This window comes from Pinus tabuliformis, chromosome 2_2 (assembly GCF_031772625.1).
Source record: "Pinus tabuliformis cultivar Carrire ecotype Pingquan chromosome 2_2, CPIR1, whole genome shotgun sequence".
Lineage (NCBI taxonomy): Eukaryota > Viridiplantae > Streptophyta > Pinopsida > Pinales > Pinaceae > Pinus > Pinus tabuliformis.
The window spans coordinates 750229821-750245538 of NC_142300.1; the positions used below are offsets into that span (position 1 = coordinate 750229821).

Below are 15718 nucleotides of genomic sequence, written 5' to 3' on the forward strand. Positions count from 1 at the left end.
ATATTCTACACCCAATAAAAAATTCCACATTTTACGTTTATAAAATGATAAAATATAATTTTTTTGTATTTTATTAAAAAATATATATATGAATTTTTTTTAAATTTAATAAAAATATAAACATACTTAATATTATTTTATAATTATTTATTCAAGTAAAATTAATTAATAAATATCTAAAATTAAATTATTTGTTTTAATTAAAATTAATAAAACGAATATATAAAACTTATAAAATTAATACATTAGATTTTAAAAAATATATTTTAATTTTAATTCTAATTTGTAAATATAGTAAAATAAAATAAAGGTATTAGTTATTATATATATAAAAAATAAAGGTATTAGTTATTATATATATATTTTTAAATAATATATGAAAATTTAATTATTTATGGTAATAAATTAGATTTTAAAAAATGGAGAGCATGCTTTCGCATTCAAACTCAAAATTCAAATTCAAATTAATATGCCAATTAAATGTGTACGTTGTATATCCTGTATGGTATGCCAGCGTTCCTACGGACTGGTGCGGTGGTGATCAAGACGAAGGTGGCACCAAATTCCTATGGCATAGGAAGCATATTAAATGTGTATGTTGTATATCCTGTATGGTAATGCGAGCGTTCCTACGGACTGGTGGTGGCGGTGGTGTACGTTGTATACCCTGTATGGTATGCCAGCGTTCCTACGGACTGGTGGTGGCGGTGGTGATCGAGACGAAGGCGGCACGAATTTCTTATGTATGTCCTTGTGCAGTTGTGGCGAGTTTTATTTCAGAACCTATTGAAACATAAATGCAGTCTGACATGTTGGGAGTACAGCAGTTTGTTTGCATTTATATTTCTTTCAAAATTGATTTTGGAGTTTTAGCAGCAAGAAAACTGTTATTTCCCTTGCATCTTAGAAGCATTTATGCTTCAATGAGGTCTGAAATAGGACTCCTGCAGTTGTCAGGGCATCCAGGAGAACGGCCAGGCATGTCCCGTCAAGCTCTTAGAATGCAATCAATACCCAATAGCATAAGAAATATGGCTTTCCTAATCTCAATGCCAACTTTGTAAACTGTGTAATATAAAATCACAAGATCTGCATATAAGAGTTGTCCAATTCTACGAGCTTAAATCATAAGTGCATTTAACATTTCCGTAAGCTATGACGGGTCCTTTAACCAAGGCCACATAGATGTGTAGGTAATTTTTTTTTTTTTGGTATTTCATAAATTTTCTTGTTTAGCGGTTGCACAAATAATAGAAAATCCCTTTCAGATCATTAAGAATTTTTTTCCCAAATAATACCAAATCCGTTTCCAAATGAATGAATCAAACACTTTTACGGCCAAATAACCAAATTAAAAAAAGACGAGAACCAAATTAAAAAAAGACCAGATTCCATTGAGAAATGACCTTCCAACAAAAATTGTAGACAACGGCTATTTGTCGATGCCCAAATCAATTTGATTGAAACGAAAAATCAAGGTTGCAAAGAGAGTTTAGCACGTTTATTATTCCAACCAAAATGAACTAAGAACGAAACGATGTAAGCTTCAACGTGTCGATCAATTTACACAGCATCTTTGCATCTATCAACCGCCTCTATCGCAAAAGTCCAGTGTACTTTCACAAAATGTATGGGTAAGTAATGGTGTCTACTTTTTTACAATATATGGTCGACCTAATTTCAACATGGCATATGACTTTATACCGGAACAAAAGACAAAACGAATCGCGTATCTTTTGATTTTATGTGGTATTAGTCACAATAATTAAGATTCTGATCTTGCATTATCTTTGAAATGCAGCTTTAAAATAATCATTGTGGACTAACCGAATGCTTGAAAAGATTTAATCGTTCAACCTAATTGAAATTGCATCGACTACAGTGTACTGTGTAAGATTGACGTTTTCTTGACTTCTGCGCACGTGGTCCGTCAGTAAGGGCTCCCGCAGAGGTTACGAGCGAGAAGAAGAAAAGGAAGACGTAAAACCATCAAAATTTACAAATGCCGTGATTTACAAAAACCTTAAATTGAAAAGACATCCAAATCGAATTATAACACGCGGTTCGATTTTCCGTTCAATGTTTTCCATTCACTCGAATCAGTTCAAAAAGGTAATAGTACATTTATATGCCTGTAACCAAACTAGTATTTCAAAGTATTCTGGAACCGTCACATGTGGATAACTAAAATCACATTTCAATAACAAACCATTAAAATCACGACAACTATCTTTCAAACGTGAGTAAAAGATCTAGGTCTCTGCCAAATTGGCAAGGGAATAAAAGTATAAATAAGAACTCTGATGAGAGGAGATGTACACATCTCGGCACTCATCAGCCTGCTAATAGATCTTATCTACTGAATATCTGTCTTTGGATTGATGGCTGGTAGTGTTGAGACAAAGCAGGAGAGGAGTTCAAAGAACTCAAAAGCCGATCACAGCATGTCAATATGGAAGGTTTTCAGATATGCCGATTGTGCAGATGTTTTGATGATGTTGTTAGGCACCTTGGGTTCAATAGCTGATGGGTCTCTAGGGGGCGCTGGCGTTTTGATTATCCTCAGTGGACTAATAAATAGTCTAGGATCTCATGTTCCTATTCCCGAGCATAGTGATCATTTTGTGAACACAATGAACAAGGTAAAACACATTTGCAGATGCCTTGTCTCTGAATTTTATATTGTTACTTAGGTTAAGTAAATTAATAATTGATGATGTTGCTGGCGAATAGTGCCCTTCCTGTATTTGGCAGCTGGAATATGGATTGCGGCATTTTTAGGTGAAATCTTTTATACTCTCAATAATCTTACCGTTTATTCATTATTCTGATATACGTTGTGTGTGGCTTTAAAGTAGAGCAGTTTAATGAATACTAGCCATGTGTTTCAGAGGGTTTTTGCTGGACAAGAACTGCAGAAAGACAGGGATTGTCCTGCGCAGAAAGTATCTGAGGGTTGTCCTCAAGCAGGAAGAAGATTTTTTTGATACCAGCGGCACACATATTTCTGAAGTGGTAAACAGTGTTTACAATGACACCCTCGTTGTCACGCCCCTACACTTGCGGTAGTCTTCCAACCGCTTGTAGCAAGGTGCAGCACCACCAAACACTTTCTTTTCACCAATAGTAACATTCGTGGACTACGCCTACTTCCACATTAACATTACTTAGCTTGTGTTTCGCAACCAAGTAAACATGAAATAATCCTTTATACTTAATGAAGCCCATACTCATTCAATATCATCAGGCAATTATAACAAGAACACAACAATTGCAACAAGTATAAAGGGGAGGGGAAACTCCCCGTAATGTGAGTCTGCCCGATAATATATTAAGAATATCAGTTTACAACATACAAGTGTGTCCTCGCCGAACTAGGTCTCACGATTAACCAAATTTACAAAGAGAGGCAAACTTGCCTTTTACAACAATCTTGTACACCTCTTGCACAAAGGACGATGCTCACCCGAGCCACCTAAAATCCCATGCCAAGTCTTACACCAAAACCGTACTTCAAAATCCACCCCGAGCACACTTGTCCAACCTTCGACTTAATTCCAAGACTACTCCCAAGCGTACAATCCTTTTAGAGCAGTGCGCATGAGATATGCGCAGCTCCCTCTTAACTGCGCACTTGTCTTCTTGTTCCTTGCGAAGATGTGAGTGAATGCGTTGACGTCTTATGAGCTCCAACGCTCATACACCTATATGCATTTTAGTGTGGCTTGCATGTGGGTGGCAGCCCCTTGGCCTTCCCCCAAAACAATCATAACGCACCCCTAAAACTCTCTCCATGTGTCGGCCTTGCCCTCATGCAAGTCCTCTCCAAATCGTAGTATAAAAGCTCCACTTGTTCCACACATTTCCCAAGTGTCGTAAGTCGCTCACGGTTTCGTCGCACTAAACTCGTACAAACGTCGCATTTTCTCCGCAGCACCGTCGCACGCCCGTTCAGCACGCGCCCGTCGTGCGCCCGCGCGCCAGCATGCCCACCCGCGCCCTCGTGCACGACGACTTCGCCCGGCGCCCGTCGCACAATCGCTCGGAGGCCTTACATCCTCCTCCACCTGAAATCGTTGTCGTCCTCGACAACATACCATCCCAGTAGCCATCCACCAAGATCATCATCATCCATGATGTTGACTCCTCCACACAAAGCAAACATCCTTGGAACATATGTAGAGCCCCATCTCCATCATGCCTTGACTTAGTGACCAACTGCCACCAAGCTCACCATACCAAGGTATGCACCTCAACGGTATGCTCTCCATCAGATGTCATCTCGATCCATGATTACTGACCTCCTGTCTTCATCATGTGTCCTCATGTGAACTGCTGCCATGATACTCCAACATAATGCTAACACATCTCTGCACACTTCGCGACCCCATGTCTGAACTAGTCGGGTGATCAGTCCAACTATCACACTCAAACCATGAGAGTGAACATCCTCCTGCCATCATTAGTCGTTTCTCAAAACATCCTGCCACATTTCTCGACTCATCAAGTATCTATCTCCACAATCCATGCTCAGGTCCATGGAACTCCATCCATCTTATCTGCAACATGCCATGATGCTTGATGCCAAGCCATCCTTGCATCATCATCCATATGTGTGTGCCTCTTCAAAGTGAAGAGATCATCTCATCAAACTGACTCTTGATGTGCCACATCTAGGTCCATGAAGCAACCCTTCACCATATCTACAATGTGACATCCCTCAAGTCTACCATAGAAACAAGTATCTACTTGTCTCATCTATCCATGTGCTGCCCATGATCATAGATCAATCAGCTCCCATGTGTAAAAGATAGTTGAGTCTCGGCTCAACTCATGCCCAAGTGTTGCCACCAAGGTATCATCATCATCGTAACTCCATCACTCCAAAGTGTCTCATATCGATCCTCTACATCAAGTCACTCTTCCAAGCCATGCCCATACATGTACTTGAAAGTATGCACCCCATCCTGCATCAAAGTCTCTGACCTCAGCTCCTCAATGCATCAGATCCTCCAAGTCCACCATGTATGAAGTCCCTAAAAGTCAAAACAATCTCATGTCATCATGAGCTCCATAAGTCATCCCAACCAACATCCAGCAAGCATACAAGTCTCAGCCCAAAGGTCTCTGCAAGATACCTCAGCTCTCCATGTAGTAGGAATGCCCCATAGTCTGCTCACAACTTCATCCAAGTCCATGGTCTTGTTGTACAAGAGTGCACAACCTCCCCATCAGCTCATAAGTAATAAGTCTCCATGTCACACTAGCAATTCCATCTGCACAACATCCCTGCTTTGGCCCTCCTCATTGGATGCCCATAAGTGACACCTTTATAAGTGCTCCCACACAATGTCCATGCATAAGACTGCCATGCTCCATGTCTCCAACCTGATGTCCATGACTAAGTTGTCCATGTACTCCAACCAAGTAGATCCATCACAACAATCGGTCATCCTCATCCAAGCTGCAATCTTCGGTCTAGTGAACTCAGTCACCCAACCATATCATCATGTCATGAGTCCCTCCATCATAGCTCCTCCACCAAAGCGTCCACCAAGACTATCTCTTGGTCTCAGCCATGAGAAGTCCACCCAAGCATCATCAAACGTGTGCCTTTCAATCTGTCCATGAGTCATGTTGGGCACTTAGCCAAATCTCCATATGGCTAAAGCGTGACCCAATCCTCCACAATGATCATCATGTTCCACCCTTGTCAAGGGCCTTTGTACCTTCTATCATAAGGTCACAAACAACCCTAACAAGTCCAGCAACCATCAACAATACTTGTCCTTCATCATCATCATGAGGCTCTTCCTCATTCATCCATGTCTGCAAACCGCATGATCCTGGTCCAACTTTGATCATCCTCAAGTTCATCCTCCATCATGGTCATGTCTGCAACATCTTCAACTTTCACGACTTCCTCTTCCTTGTTAGCACAATCTGCAACTTCATCTTGCTCCATTGTCCAACCAAGTTGAAGAATCTCTTCTTCAATATTCCTTTCCAAGACTTCAAGTTCCCTTCGGATCCGGCGCTTCTCTTCCTTCAACCTCTTCAACCTGTATAAGGTAAGCAAGAGCTTCCCTTCACCTTCTCCCAAACTTGCCATGCCTTGTCATTCAGCTTGGTCCAAGCACTAAGCTTCACCTCTGCTAAACCTGCTTCCACTGTCACGAGCAACCCTGCTCAAACCAAGTCTTGAAACTACCTTCAAATGCTTCAATACCTGAACCTTGTTCAAGTCTCAATATCACCTGTCATCAACTTCCAAGTGTATGCACACTTGCTTCACCCAGCTTCCTGCAAGACTTCTCCAAGTCTTCAGACCTGCTCTGATACCACTTGTCACGCCCCTACACCTGCGCTAGTCTTCCAACCGCTTGTAGCAAGGTGCGGCACCATCGAATGCTTTCTTTTCACCAATACTAACATTCGTGGACTACGCCTACTTCCACATTAACATTACTTAGCTTGTATTTCGCAACCAAGTAAACATGCAATTATCCTTTATACTTAATGAAGCCCATACTCATTCATTATCATCATGCAATTATAACAAGAACACAACAATTGCAACAAGTATAAGGGGGAGGGGCAACTCCCTGTAATGTGAGTCTGCCCGATAAAATATTAAGAATATAAGTTTACAACATACAAGTGTGTCCTGGCCGAACCAAGTCTCACACTTAACCAAATTTACAAAGAGAGGCAAACTTGCCTTTTACAACAGCATTGTGCACCTCTTGCACAAAGGACGGTGCTCACCCGAGCCACCTAAAATCCCATGTCAAGTCTTACACCAAAACCGTACTTCAGAATCCACCCCGAGCACACTTGCCCAACCTTCGACTTAATTCCAAGACTACTCCCAAGTGTACAATCCTTTTAGAGTAGTGCGCATGAGATATGCACAGCTCCCTCTTAACTACACACTTGTCTTCTTGTTCCTTGCGAAGATGTGAGTGAATGCGTTGATGTCTTATGAGCTCCAACGCTCATACACCTATATTCATTTTAGTGTGGGTTACATGTGGGTGGCAGCCCCTTCGCCGTCCCCCAAAATAATCATAACGCACCCCTAAAACACTCTCCATTTGTCGGCCTTGCCCTCACGCAAGTCCTCTCCAAATCGTAGTATAAAAGCTCCACTTCTTCCACGTGTTTCCCAAGTGTCGTAAGTCGCTCGCGGTTTCGTCGCACTAAACTCGTACAAACGTCGCATTTTCTCCGCAGCACCGTCGCAAGCCCGTTCAGCACGCGCCTGTCGTGCGCCAACGCCCGCCCGCGCCCTCGGGCATGGCGGCTTCACCTGGCGCCCGTCGCACCAACGCTCGGAGGCCTTACATCCTCCTCCACCTGAAATCGTTGTCGTCCTCGACAACATACCATCCCATTAGCCATCCCCAAGATCATCATCATCCATGATGTTGAATCCTCCGCACAAAGCAAACATCCTTGCAACATATGTAGAGCCTCATCTCCAACATGCCTCGACTTAGTGACCAACTGCCACCAAGCTCACCATACCGAGGTATGCACCTCAACGGTATGCTCTCCATCAGATGTCATCTCGATCCATGATTACTTACCTCCTGTCTTCATCATGTGTCTTCATGTGAACTGCTGCCATGATACTCCAACATAATGCTAACACATCTCTGCACACTTCACGATCCCATGTCTGAACTAGTCAGGTGATCAGTCCAACTATCACGCTCAAACCATGAGAGTGAACATCCTCCTGCCATCATTAGTCGTTTCTCAAAACATCCTGCCACATTCTTGACTCATCAAGAATCTATCTCCACAATCCATGCTCAGGTCCATGGAACTCCATCCATCTTATCTGCAACATGCCATGATGCTTGATGCCAATCCATCCTTGCATCATCATCCATATGTGTGTGTCTCTTCAAAGTGAAGAGATCATCTCATCAAATCGACTCTTGATGTGCCACATCTAGGTCCATGAAGCAACCCTTCACCATATCTACAATGTGCCATCCCTCAAGTCTACCATAGAAACAAGTATCTACTTGTCTCATCTATCCATGTGCTGCCCATGATCATAGATCAATCAGCTCCCATGTGTAAAAGATAGTTGAGTCTCGGCTCAACTCATGCCCAAGTGTTGCCACCAAGGTATCATCATCATCGTAACTCCATCACTCCAAAGTGTCTCATACCGATCCTCTACATCAAGTCACTCTTCCAAGCCATGCCCATACATGTACTTGAAAGTATGCACCCCATCTTGCATCAAAGTCTCTGACCTCAGCTCCTCAATGCATCAGATCCTCCAAGTCCACCATGTATGAAGTCCCTAAAAGTCACAACAATCTCATGTCATCATGAGCTCCATAAGTCATCCCCAACCAACATCCAGCAAGCATACAAGTCTCAGCCCAAAGGTCTCTGCAAGATGCCTCAGCTCTCCATGTAGTAGGAATGCCCCATAGTCTGCTCACAACTTCATCCAAGTCCATGGTCTTGTTGTACAAGAGTGCACAACCTCCCGATCAGCTCATAAGTAATAAGTCTCCATGTCACACTAGCAATTCCATCTGCACAACATCCCTGCTTTGGCCCTCCTCATTGGATGCCCATAAGTGACACCTCTATAAATTCTCCCACACAATGTCCCTGCATAAGACTGCCATGCTCCATGTCTCCAACCTGATGTCCATGACTAAGTTGTCCATGTAGTACAACCAAGTAGATCCATCACAACAATCAGTCATCCTCATCCAAGCTGCAATCTTCGGTCTAGTGAACTCAGTCACCCAACCATATCATCATGTCATGAGTCCCTCCATCATAGCTCCTCCACCAAAGTGTCCACCAAGACTATCTCTTGGTCTCGGCCACGATAAGTCCACCCAAGCATCATCAAACGTGTGCCCTTCAATCTGTCCATGAGTCATGTTGGGCACTTAGCCAAATCTCCATATGGCTAAAGCATGACCCAATCCTCCACAACGATCATCATGTTCCACCCTTGTCAAGGGCCTTTGTACCTTCTACCATAAGGTCACAAACAACCCTAACAAGTCCAACAACCATCAACAATCCTTGTCCTTCATCATCATCATGAGGCTCTTCCTCATTCATCCATGTCTACAAACCGCACGATCCTGGTCCAACTTGATCATCCTCAAGTTCATCCTCCATCATGGTCATGTCTGCAACATCTTCAACTGTCACGGCTTCCTCTTCCTTGTTAGCACAATTTGCAACTTCATCTTGCTCCATTGTCCAACCAAGTTGAAGAAGCTATTCTTCAATATTCCTTTCCAAGACTTCAAGTTCCCTTCGGATCCGGGGCTTCTCTTCCTTCAACCTCTTCAACCTGTATAAGGTGAGCAAGAGCTTCCCTTCACCTTCTCCCAAACTTGCCATGCCTTGTCGTTCAGCTTGGTCCAAGCACTAAGCTTTACCTCTGCTAAACCTGCTTCCACTGTCACGAGCAACCCTGCTCAAACCGAGTCTTGAAACTACCTTCAAATGCTTCAATACGTGAACCTTGTTCAAGTCTCAATATCACCTGTCATCAACTTCCAAGTGTATGCACACTTGCTTCACCCAGCTTCCTGCAAGACTTCTCTAAGTCTTCAGACCTGCTCTGATACCACTTATCACGCACCTACACCTGCCGTAGTCTTCCAACCGCTTGTAGCAAGGCGCGGCACCACCAAACGTTTTCTTTTCACCAATACTAACATTCGTGGACTACGCCTACTTCCACATTAACATTACTTAGCTTGTGTTTCGCAACCAAGTAAACATGCAATTATCCTTTATACTTAATGAAGCCCATACTCATTCATTACCATCGTGCAATTATAACAAGAACACAACAATTGCAACAAGTATAAAGGGGAGGGGCAACTCCCCGTAATGTGATTCTGCCCGATAATATATTAAGAATATCAGTTTACAACATACAAGTGTGTCCTGGCCGAACCAAGTCTCACACTTAACCAAATTTACAAAGAGAGGCAAACTTGCCTTTTACAACAGTCTTGTGCACCTCTTGCACAAAGGACGGTGCTCACCCGAGCCACCTAAAATCCCATGCCAAGTCTTACACCAAAACCGTACTTCAGAATCCACCCCGAGCACACTTGCCCAACCTTCAACTTAATTCCAAGACTACTCCCAAGCATACAATCCTTTTAGAGCAGTGCGCATGAGATATGCGCAGCTCCCTCTTAACTGCGCACTTGTCTTCTTGTTCCTTGCGAAGATGTGAGTGAATGTGTTGATGTCTTATGAGCTCCAAAGCTCATACACCTATATGCAATCTAGTGTGGGTTACTTGTGGGTGGTAGCCCCTTGGCCAACCCCCAAAACAATGATAACGCACCCCTAAAACGCTCTCCATGTGTCAAGGCCCTCACGCAAGTCCTCTCCAGATCGTAGTATAAAAGCTCCACTTGTTCCACACGTTTCCCAAGTGTCATAAGTCGCTCACGGTTTCGTCGCACTAAACTCGTACAAACGTCGCATTTTCTCCGCAGGACTGTTGCACGCCCATTCAGCATGCGCCCGTCGTGCGCCCGCGAGCCCGCACGCCCACCCGCGCCCTCGTGCACGGCGACTTCGCCCGGCGCCTGTCGCACCATCGCTCGGAGGCCTTACATCCTCCTCCACCTGAAATTGTTGTCATCCTCGACAACATACCATCCCAGTAGCCATCCACCAAGAACATCATCATCCATGATGTTGACTCCTCCACACGAAGCAAACATTCTTGCAACATATGTAGAGCTTCATCTCCATCATGCCTCGACTTAGTGACCAACTGCCACCAAGCTCACCATACCAAGGTATGCACCTCAACGGTATGCTCTCCATTAGATGTCATCTCGATCCATGATTACTGACCTCCTGTCTTCATCATGTGTCCGCATGTGAACTGCTGCCATGATACTCCAACATAATGCTAACACATCTCTGCACACTTCGCGACCCCATGTCTGAACTAGTCGGGTGATCAGTCCAACTATCACGCTAAAACCATGAAAGTGAACATCATCATGCCATCATTAGACGTTTCTCAAAGCATCCTGCCACATTCTCGACTCATCAAGAATCTATCTCCACAATCCATGCTCAGGTCCATGGAACTCCATCCATCTCATCTGCAACATGCCATGATGCTTGATGCCAATCCATCCTTGCATCATCATCCATATGTGTGTGTCTCTTCAAAGTGAAGAGATCATCTCATCAAATCGACTCTTGATGTGCCACATCTAGGTCCATGAAGCAACCCTTCACCATATCTACAATGTGCCATCCCTCAAGTCTAACATAGAAACAAGTATCTACTTGTCTCATCTATCCATGTGCTGCCCATGATCATAGATCAATCAGCTCCCATGTGTAAAAGATAGTTGAGTCTCGGCTCAACTCATGCCCAAGTGTTGCCACCAAGGTATCATCATCATCGTAACTCCATCACTCCAAAGTGTCTCATACCGATCCTCTACATCAAGTCACTCTTCCAAGGCATGCCCATACATGTACTTGAAAGTATGCACCCCATCGTGCATCAAAGTCTCTAACCTCAACTCCTCAATGCATCAGATCCTCCAAGTCCACCATGTATGAAGTCCCTAAAAGTCACAACAATCTCATGTCATCATGAGCTCCTTAAGTCATCCCCAACCAACATCCAGCAAGCATACAAGTCTCGGCCCAAAGGTCTTTGCAAGATGCCTCAGCTCTCCATGTAGTAAGAATGCCCCATAGTCTGCTCACAACTTCATCCATGTCCATGGTCTTGTTGTACAAGAGTGCACAACCCCCCCATCAGCTCATAAGTAATAAGTCTCCATGTCACACTAGCAATTCCATCTGCACAAAATCCCTGCTTTGGCACTCCTCATTGGATGCCCATAAGTGACACCTCTATAAGTGCTCCCACACAATGTCCCTGCATCAGACTGCCATGCTCCATGTCTACAACCTGATGTCGATGACTAAGTTGTCCATGTAGTCGAACCAGGTAGATCCATCACAACAATCGGTCATCCTCATCCAAGCTGCAATCTTCGGTCTAGTGAACTCAGTCACCCAACCATATCATCATGTCATGAGTCCCTCCATCATAGCTCCTCCACCAAAGTGTCCACCAAGACTATCTCTTGGTCTCAGCCATGAGATGTCCACCCAAGCATCATCAAACGTGTGCCCTTCAATCTGTCCATGAGTCATGCCGGGCACTTAGCCAAATCTCCATATGGCTAAAGCATGACCCAATCCTCCAGAACGATCATCATGTTCCACCCTTATCAAGGGCCTTTGTACCTTCTACCATAAGGTCACAAACAACCCTAACAAGTCGAGCAACCATCAACAATCCTTGTCCTTCATCATCATCATAAGGCTCTTCCTCATTCATCCATGTCTGCAAACCGCACAATCCTGGTCCAACTTGATCATCCTCAAGTTCATCCTCCATCATGGTCATGTCTGCAACATCTTCAACTGTCACGGCTTCCTCTTCCTTGTTAGCACAATCTGCAACTTCATCTTGCTCCATTGTCCAACCAATTTGAAGAAGCTCTTCTTCAATATTCCTTTTCAAGACTTCAAGTTCCCTTCGGATCCCCGGCTTCTCTTCCTTCAACCTCTTCAACCTGTATAAGGTGAGCAAGAGCTTCCCTTCACCTTCTCCCAAACTTGCCATGCCTTGTCGTTCAGCTTGGTCCAAGCACTAAGCTTCACCTCTGCTAAACCTGCTTCCACTGTCACGAGCAATCCTGCTCAAACTGAGTCTTGAAACTACCTTCAAATGCTTCAATACCTGAACCTTGTTCAAGTCTCAATATCACCTGTCATCAACTTCCAAGTGTATGCACACTTGCTTCACCCACCTTCCTGCAAGACTTCTCCAAGTCTTCAGACCTGCTCTGATACCACCTGTCACGCCCCTACACCTGCGGTAGTCTTCCAACCGCTTGTAGCAAGGTGCGGCACCACCGAACGCTTTCTTTTCACCAATACTAACATTCGTGGACTACGCCTACTTCCACATTAACATTACTTAGCTTGTGTTTCGCAACCAAGTAAACATGCAATTATCCTTTATACTTAATGAATCCCATACTCATTCATTATCATCATGCAATCATAACAAGAACACAACAATTGCAACAAGTATAAAGGGGAGGGGCAACTCCCCGTAATGTGAGTCTGCCCGATAATATATTAAGAATATCAGTTTACAACATACAAGTGTGTCCTGGCCGAACCAAGTTTCACACTTAACCAAATTTACAAAGAGAGGCAAACTTGTCTTTTACAACAGCCTTGTGCACCTCTTGCACAAAGGACGGTGCTCACCTGAGCCACCTAAAATCCCATGCAAAGTCTTACACCAAAACCGTACTTCAGAATCCACCCCGAGCACACTTGCCCAACCTTCGACTTAATTCCAAGACTACTCCCAAGCGTACAATCCTTTTAGAGTAGTGCGCATGAGATATGCGCAGCTCCCTCTTAACTGCGCACTTGTCTTCTTGTTCCTTGCGAAGATGTGAGTGAATGCGTTGATGTCTTATGAGCTCCAACGCTCATACACTTATATGCATTTTAGTGTGGGTTACATGTGGGTGGTAGCCCCTTGGCCGACCCCCAAAACAATCATAACGCACCCCTAAAACGCTCTCCATGTGTCGGCCTTGCCCTCACGCAAGTCCTCTCCAAATCGTAGTATAAAAGCTCCACTTGTTCCACGCATTTCCCAACTGTTGTAAGTCGCTCACGGTTTCATCACACTAAACTCGTACAAACGTCGCATTTTCTCCGCAGCACCGTCGCACGCCCGTTCAGCACGTGCCCGTCGTGCGCCCGTGCGCCCGCCCGTGCCCTCGTGCACGACGACTTCGCTGGATGCTCGTCGCAACATCGCTCGGATGCCTTACACTCGTCATACAAGACGCGCTCAGTGAAAAGGTGTGTTTTCCAAATACAGTTGTTGTCAAGTAGCAAGAGTACATTTGTACTCAACTCATTGATACGAAATTCAATTAGGGGATCAGTGTTGTAATTGTAACTGGATCGATTCTAATCTATCTTGCAAGGAAATGTTTTCAGGTTCCCAATTTCGTCATGAATTTGTCAAATTTCGTTGCTAGCTATGCGGCCAGTTTATACTTGTCATGGAGGTTGGCATTGGTGACATTACCCCTCTCCAGTTTACTGATACTAGGAGGAATGCTTTACGGCCGGACTCTCATAAGAATAGCGAGAAAGATGCACGCGGAATATAATAAGTCTAGTATGGTTGCAGAGCAAGCGATTTCTTCTATTATAACAGTCTATTCTTTCATTGGAGAAGCAAAGGCTATGGCCAATTTTTCTTCGGCACTTGATGCAACAGTTAAAATTGGGCTTAAACAAGGGCTGGCAAAAGGGATTGCCATAGGTGGCAACGGATTTGTAAGCTTTGCTTTGTGGGCATTCATTTCATGGTATGGAAGCAAATTGTTGATCAATCACGATGTGAGTGGCGGAATGATTTTTGGTGTAGGCTACTGCATAATCCTGGGTGGAATGTAAGCCTTACTACCTTTATTCTCTTTCTTTTTTCTGTTGTGATTTTATTTCTTACTACCATTTATTTTCTTTCGCTGGAAAAAGTAATAATTCATCACAAATTCAGGTCTCTGGCAAGCGCGCTTCCAAATCTCAAGTACTTTTCTGAAGCAGGCGTTGCAACTATTCGGATATTTAAGATGATGGACAGAGTACCAGAAATAGATTCAGAGGATGGGAAAGGCAAAGTATTGGAAAAGGTATCGGGAGAGGTCGAATTTCAGAACGTTCAATTTGCGTATCCATCCAGAGCAGATAGCATGATATTTCACAATTTTTGTCTCACTATTCCTGCACGCCATACAGTGGCTTTAGTGGGCGGCAGTGGATCTGGAAAGTCCACAACCATTTCATTATTAGAACGGTTCTACGATCCACTAAAAGGAGAAATTCTTATGGATGGAGAGAATATTAATGGTTTGCAACTGAAATGGCTGCGTAACCAAATCGGACTAGTTAGTCAAGAGCCTGCTCTGTTCGCCTCCACCATTCGTGAGAATATTTTGTTTGGAAAGGAGGATGCGAGTATGGATGAAATCATTAGTGTTGCGAAAGCTTCCAACGCCCACGACTTCATTACCCAACTCCCAAAGGGCTATGACACGCAGGTATTTTTTCAGGGATTTTAAAGCACAACTCATAAATATTACAGTTATTATAATTTGTCAATCAAAAATACCAAGAGTTCATTTCATGATCTGTCCAAATGCAGGTAGGAGCTGGTGGCACGTAGATGTCAGGAGGGCAAAAGAAGAGAATAGCCATAGCCAGAGCGATGCTGAAAAACCCTTCCATTCTACTTTTAGACGAGGCCACCATTGCTTTAGATGCGAAATCAAAGAAGATTGTTCAGGATGCACTCGGAATCAGAAAAATCCTTATACCCCTCAATAGAGTGGAATTTTAGAATGGGTATTCATGTCATTTATTCAAAGAGCTAGGAGTATGCTTAATGTATTTGGCATAGTGAAGATGTACTAGGTGGAAGAATTCTAGTGTGTGTTACTTAGTTAATAGTTATCCCACGTCAACTCTTTTGAATATGTCTCGTATGGAGGTTTTGATGGGTAACAATCCTCCTATTTGAACTTTTTAATTTGAAGTTGGA

At 43.6% G+C, this 15718-nt stretch overlaps 1 pseudogene; it reads left to right on the forward strand.

Moving 5' to 3' along the window:
• The first annotated feature begins 2381 nt into the window (after window positions 1–2381).
• On the forward strand, window positions 2382–15343 carry LOC149194856 (ABC transporter B family member 15-like; annotated as a pseudogene).
• The last annotated feature ends 375 nt before the right edge of the window (window positions 15344–15718 follow it).